Source organism: Triticum dicoccoides, chromosome 3A, assembly GCF_002162155.2.
Source record: "Triticum dicoccoides isolate Atlit2015 ecotype Zavitan chromosome 3A, WEW_v2.0, whole genome shotgun sequence".
Taxonomy (NCBI): Eukaryota; Viridiplantae; Streptophyta; class Magnoliopsida; order Poales; family Poaceae; genus Triticum; species Triticum dicoccoides.
The window spans coordinates 266680686-266687896 of NC_041384.1; the positions used below are offsets into that span (position 1 = coordinate 266680686).

The 7211-nt window shown below is 43.3% G+C and overlaps 1 long non-coding RNA gene across 1 annotated transcript; it reads left to right on the plus strand.

Annotated features, from left to right (window-relative positions):
• Positions 1–3764: 3764 nt before the first annotated feature.
• LOC119268046 lies at positions 3765–6816 on the plus strand. The gene is made up of 2 exons (XR_005132812.1): positions 3765–5398; positions 6502–6816. It is a non-coding gene; the product is annotated as an uncharacterized LOC119268046 (long non-coding RNA).
• Positions 6817–7211: the final 395 nt, after the last annotated feature.

Consider the following 7211-nt stretch of genomic DNA (forward strand, 5'->3'; position numbering starts at 1 on the left):
CTACCCCATTTACATATAAAGATTATTAAATTCCGAGTTACGGTTAAATAGTTATGAATTAAAGCATTTTAGCATATCCATAGAGCAAATTTAAACAAACATCATTTTAAACATTTTAATCATGAATGAAAGTTGGAAATTATGAAACTAGATGAAATCCTAAGCATTTTAGATATATAGTTTGTTTAGTTTGGATGCATGCATATTTAGTTATTAACAATTCAAAATGATGGCATTCCTGTAATTATGCATGCAGTGGAAGAATAAAGAAAAAACACAGAGAAGGAAAAAAACATGCGCGGGCCAGATTGAACGTACGGTGCAAGAGGCCCAGGAAGATTTGGCCCACGGGGCGGAGTGGGAGTGTGGGCAAAAGATAAAAAGTGACAGGGAAAAATTGGGAGACTGGGACTCGAACCCTGGACCTCCCGCTTGCAAAGTAGTAGCACCACCCTGACCAATGAGCTGGATGCGTGTTTGTGGTTAACTTGTGCGCCTGGAGTCTTTTGACCTATGGCCAGAGGGCCGAGCCTTTGGCCATGGCTACACGGAGAACACCGGTGTCGACAGTGTCGAGCTAGGAGACGACATCTCGCAAAGCAGAGCGGCGGCGGGACTGCGGAAAAAGGTGAGGGTGCTCGCTACAGGATGCACGCATACAGTGGCTCGCGCTCGACTCGGGCACGGCATGGCGGACGACTACAATAGCTTGGCGGGCACGGGTGAGTAATAGGGCAGTCAGCGGGCTGCGAGATGCTGCTCTGGCGTGTGCGTGCAAAGCACGAGCTGCAGGAGAAGCAGGGCCAGCGGCAGCAGGACCTGCTCGAGCACTAGCATGGCTCGGCTCGGGTAACGGCGACGCGAGGCAATCGGCGAAGCTGCCGGGTGTGGCGGCGAGTGTGCGCGCGGTGCGGTGGAGCGTCAGGGGCTCGGGTTTTGGGTGTGTACGTGTGCATGCTGTGGAGGCGCTGGGTGTAGGTGCTCGCATGCGTGGCCATGGCATGGATCAGGCGAGGCCTACGGGTGTTCAAACATCTAGAGGAAGAAACAAAGAGGAATGGGCGTTACCCAGCTCACCATAGGGCACTGCGAGGTCGACGGAGACGTGCCGGAGACGACGGGAGGGAGCTCTGAACTTGGCGAAAAAAATCTACCCGTGACGGAAGAGGAAGCAAAGGAGGAAGACGGTGATGAACTTGGCGTCTCTGGCCTTGGATCACAGCGGGAACAGTTCGTGGAGGCGTCGTGAGGACGTAGAGGTACCACCGAGCGGAGCTACGCCGGAGACGAGCTTCGGCCCGTCCCGGACATGGCGTCGGCGGCGGAGGAAGCAACGTGTGGGTGCCCGCTTACCTGCTGGCGGCGCGAACGAGGGAAGGAGGAGGAACGAGGAAACCCTAGGGGATCACAGGGTAGGTTTTGTAGGAGCAGGGGCTCCTGTTCCGACCGTCAAATCATTCGAGGTGTCGACGTGGAGCCCCTGGATGAGTTGTTGTACAGAGAAGGACGAAGAACAGAGAAGGATCGGCGCATGTGGGCTTGGCTGGGCTGAAAGGTGAGTGCAGGTGGGCTGGGGAGATGGGCTGCAATGTTGCTACTGCTGCTTTCCTTCTCCTCTTTTCTTTACACAGAAAAAAGGACAGAAAAATCACAAGTATAATGAAGAAGGTTGAGAGAGAAATGAGAATATCCCTGGAGTCTAGAATTTGTGCAGAATTTGAATAAATTGCTTTGGGAATTTTTAGAGATAGAAAAATAATCCAAGTTTGAATGAAATTCAAACTTGAGCCATTTTTGAACCCAACCAAAACAACTCCAAAATGAATGAAATTTTACAGAGAGGTATAAGGCATGGAGTATGATCATCAGGAAATAAATGAACATTAAAGGAGGCGGCAATAACGTCACTTGCAAAAACATGAAGGGAGAAGGAAGGGAGAGATGATGATACATGGGCATGGCTTGAGAGAGGGATAGCAAGGGCTGATGCACACACAACATGAAAGTAACATGTAACATAAGAATGAGTGTAATGCATAAGATGCTCATGGCAACAACATGAATGACCAAAAGCAATATGACAAGAGATAGGCATGGCAAAACAAACAAGGATGGCATAATGCAATATAATAAACGATGAACATGATGCAAGAAGTAAAATATGACAAGGCACTCAACAAACATGCAACAACAACGAATAACTAGAAGACACCTGACACATCGGTCTCGGGGCGTTACAATGGTTCACGCTCATGTATTGCGTGAAGATTGAAAAGGTTTGAGAACATCAAAAGTATGAAACAATTGCTTGGCTTGTCATCGGGGTTGTGCATGATTTAAATATTTTGTGTGATGAAGATGGAGCATAGCCAAACTATATGATTTTATAGGGATAGCTTTCTTTGGCCATGTTATTTTGAGAAGACATAATTGCTTAGTTAGTATGCTTGAAGTATTATTATTTTTATGTCACTCTGAACTTTTGTCTTGAATCTTATGCATATGAATAATCATGCCACAATTAAGAAGAATTTAACTAAAATTATGCCAAGTAGCACTCGGCATCAAAAATTCTATTTTTATCATTTACCTACTCGAGGACTAGAAGGAGTTAAGCTTCGGGATGCTGATACGTCTCCAACGTATCTATAATTTTTGATTGTTCCATGCTATTATATTATCTGTTTTGGATGTTTATGGGCTTTATTATACACTTTTATATCATTTTTGGGACTAACCTATTAACCTAGAGCCCAGTGCCAGTTTCTGTTTTTACCTTGTTTTAGGGTTTCGAATAAAAGGAAAATCAAACGGAGTCCAATTGACCTGAAACTTCACGGAACTCATTTTTGGAAGGAAAGAAGCCCAGAAGACTTGAAGTGCACGTAAGGGAAGCTTCAAGAGGCCATGAGGTAGGGGGCGCGCCCTCCACCCTCGTGGCCCCTAACGTACTTCTTCTGCCTATATATCTCCATATACCCTAAAAACATCAGGGAGCACAATAGATCGGGAGTTCCGCCGCCAGAAGCCTTCGTAGCCACCGAAAGCCAATCTAGACCTGTTCCGGCACCCTGCCGGAGGGGGCAATCCCTCTCCGGTGGCCATCTTCATCATCCCGGTGCTCTCCATGACGAGGAGGGAGTAGTTCTCCCTCGGGGAAGAGGGTATGTACCAATAGCTATGTGTTTGATCTCTCTCTCTCGTGTTCTTGAGGTGATACGATCTTCATGTATCACGAACTTTGCTATTATATTTGGATCCTATGATGTTTCTTCCCCCTCTATCCTATTGTAATGGATTGAGTTTTCCCTTTGAAGTTATCTTATCGGATCGAGTCTTTAAAGATTTGAGAACACTTTATATATGTCTTGCCGTGCGTATCTGTGTTGATAGTGGGATACCACGTGATTCACTTGATGTATGTTTTGATGATCAACTTACGGGTTCCGCCCACACTACTAGAAAAAACAATTTTACCTAGGGCCAAGGTCTTTACCTAAGGCTCATTTACCTCCTCAAGGGAAAGAAAAGTTATGAACAGTGCACTCTAGGAGAAGACGAATTTTTAGTTGAAAAGAAAAGAAAAGAAAAGGTTTACCTGGAGTTGTTTTCTCCCCTTGGTGAAGGCAGCCTCGTTGACAGTACTGGACCGAAAAATTCAGCCAGATGTGGCCTCCCGCGCATTTTTTGCCACCAGTGTGCTCTACTTTTTAGTGGTCTAGGCCATATTTCGGTCCGGACGCACCGCGCAGTGAGGTGGGGAAAGGAGGTGTCCGCCAGCATCTGGTCTTTTCTCCCTCTCTCTCTCATTCGCACCGCCACCCAATCTCTCCCTCGCGCCCTCCCAGATCTGCACCCCGGCACTCGGTGGCTCCTCTTGCTGCCTCTCGCCAGTATCTCCTGCCGATCCCGGCCTAATCACCACCGCGGAGTCGACTGCGGTGAACACGCTGCGCCATCTGTGGTGGCAGCACCGCGCCGCCCATGCAGATCGGCCGGGTTTGCGATGACCTGGTGACCTCGCATCTCGGTGGTTACGTCGCCTCATGCCGATTTGATGCCTACCGGGCCTACCGCCGGGCTTGCTCTCCGACCGGTCCCTAGGCGAGCATCCCTCTGATTCCTCTGGTTGCGTACGATGGGTGCCCAGGCGCGCATCTCTGTTCTTCTACTCTGACAGCCGGCTGTCCAGAAGTTAAATGTGAGCATGGTAGGGAGCCAAGGTATCTCACCCCTCCCTCCCCAGATTTGTTGATTAGTGTATAGGAATATTTAGGATGAACTCGTATTGAAATCTGTGAGCTATAGGTTATAGCTTAGTGAGACATATAGGGAATAGTTGATGAGAAACAACATGAGGTGAGACTTCTGTTTCTGAACATTTAATTTAGTATAAGAGCTTCACGATCAATAGGTACAATGTCTCTGCAGGCGCATCTGGTTTTAATCCATCTATAGACGTCAATTTTTAGGTGAGCACACATATGTTTATGATGATACTTAATATCCCAAGGTTGTATTTTGGGGAACAATTTGCTGTCCCGGACATTGTTGTTTAATTTGTAATCATGTGGAGCACATTTGATTTTGTACAAAATACAGCTCGTGGGATTCTGAAAGTAATATTCGATGAACCAACGTGAGCACTATATAGCTGTGTTACTGTTTCTAGATACGATCACCTCAGCTGTAGGTTTAACGCACTCGTAGATAGCTAAGCTGAAGTAACTAGCTCAATATGCACATATAGCTAGCAAACTGACTAGCTATCTAATATGCATGCTCTGTACATCTAACATGTTCGGTTAGCTACTAATTGGTTCCAACCGATTTATTTCATTTTGTATGCCATCAATACTACCTTATACTAGAGAAATAGCAAAACAAGTGATAATTCAATCCTTGCCCACCCCAGTCTTACATAGCTGATAGGTTCAGAGTGTTAACAATCTTAAGTTCTTAACAGAAAGAGAAGGTGATAACTGTGTTAGTTTTGCCGGATTGCCCGAACGTTGTTTTCTATATAACTACCACACTATCTTGCAATTCTTTTAGGGAATTGTAGTTTGATGTATAAATACAGAAATGTTGTTTGCTATATAACTAGAATATCATCTTCAAGTCTTCTAGAGAATTGTAGTTTGCTATATAAATACATCATAGTCTTGCAAGCGGTCAATTTAACGTCATTATGTGGCTATAATGTCAGGGGCTAAGGTGTGGGATCGTTTTCCCCAAAAAAGTCTATTCACTTCACATGGCTGTGAACTGTAGATTTCTTGTATTATTGAATTATTTTGACACATCAATGCCATGTCTTTCTTCACTTGTTTCGAACAGGCTCAAAATAATATTTTTCAGATGGTCAAGACAGTTGGGGCTTCTGATGGGCTGAGAGGTTAGCAGCCCCTGTGCTTTTTACTGGAAAGAGATTGAAAATCTTGGAGCACTGTATTTCACTCCCCAGAAAATCTTCATGATGCTGCTTAAAATTTATGATTATTTATCAGTGTGTTACTAGGATTTAGAGGGCAGAAACATATTTTTACACACTGATTACATTGGGTTCTCAATAATATTGTTCTTTGTCATTTTTAGTGTCACCAATGGGGTCTTTGCAAATTCAAACATGGCGTGTTCTTCTGTTTTGCCACTCATGTAATGTTGTACCAGTAAATTGGCCTTTCATTGGATTAATGTGCTGCTTTATTGTCGCCCCATAAACTTTTTAATACTCATTCCAGGAGATACACTTGTATCATTTATCTATGTGCCTTGTGAAGTTACAAAGCAACAGATGCAAGTACTACAATGTCCTGTCTTTTTGTTGAATATATATTGGTTAATGAAGACGTGCATTGTGTGTGCATGTTTACTAGTAAGGTAAAATAAATCTTATTTTATTTCATAAAAGGATATATGGAATATTTAAGATTCTTATTCGTTGAAGTTACACAATGATTCATTTTTCCTATATTACAATGTGGGGTGCGAGAGAAACGTACCATTTGATGTTTTGTCCCATTAAATCCTGTATAGGCAAACGACATTCTAACTTGTAAGTTTGGTTAATTTCGTTTGCAATCGAGAAGAAGCAAGATTGGTCGAGCCCAACACCAAAATATTGTCCTTTGTACTTTTTCTATTGATTAGTGCAACTAAGGTGATGATTGCATTATCGTTTCTCACTGCTAACCCCTGTAAAATTTACATGCCTTCCACCATTGTTTTCTTTTTCAGACGAAAATCGTGTGTGGCCGGTAATTTACACATGTATATTATATACGGTTGTATAATTATACACCGATTTCAAGCGGGGTGTAACTATGTCAATGAACCTGACCCGATGTTATTTGCTTGAGATAGAGTTAGGTTTAGTCTAGATCATACTGTATCCTTGTTAGGAATTGTTAGGCCTGCTCACTATAAACTTGAGCTTGTTCTGGCGTACTCTGTGTTCAAACACTTTATTTATCATTGAATTATCTTCTTTGTTTTTAGGAACATGTTCTTACGGATGGCCATGGTCTGCTGTTGATGGACACACTAACCTGTAATTTAGTATCTTGCTCAAGGTCTTGATGAGTGGTGTAGATACTTTGCATGACCAACACAAGGTGTTGACATCCATTTTAATCAGAGATGTAGATAGTTGGCCTGACTAATAGTAGCAAATAATTGTCCAGATCAATAGCGCATGTACATGTTGATTTATTTGTTCTTTTAGCTATAGTTTACTTCTTAAATGGTTAGCTCTAAATTGACCATGAGTCTGATGTATGTGTAATTAAATGAGAATCTGATGTGTACATTGCATTTTGGCTGCAATTTATAAATTCGAATTTGGGCTCATAATTTAATTATTTAAATTATGGCGGATACGAATTTAAATTTGAATTGCATGTTATATATGGCAAATATATTAATATGATATATCTTGGACCCCACCATCTTTCCCTAGAGCCAAACGTTCTTGTAGGTAAATCACCTTTCCACGGTGGACAAACAGCTGAGATGAACTCTTACCCTAGCGCCTGGGGCCCTAGATAAAGAAATGGTTCCCTAGAGCTTGACAAGTGCGCCCTAGGGAAAGACCTCTTTACCGACTATACTTTACCTAAGGTTGTTTACCTAGGGCATGCTCTAGGTAAAGTCCTTACCTATGGTTTTTAGCATTTCCCCTAGGGTATATGGCTCTAGGTAAAATCGTA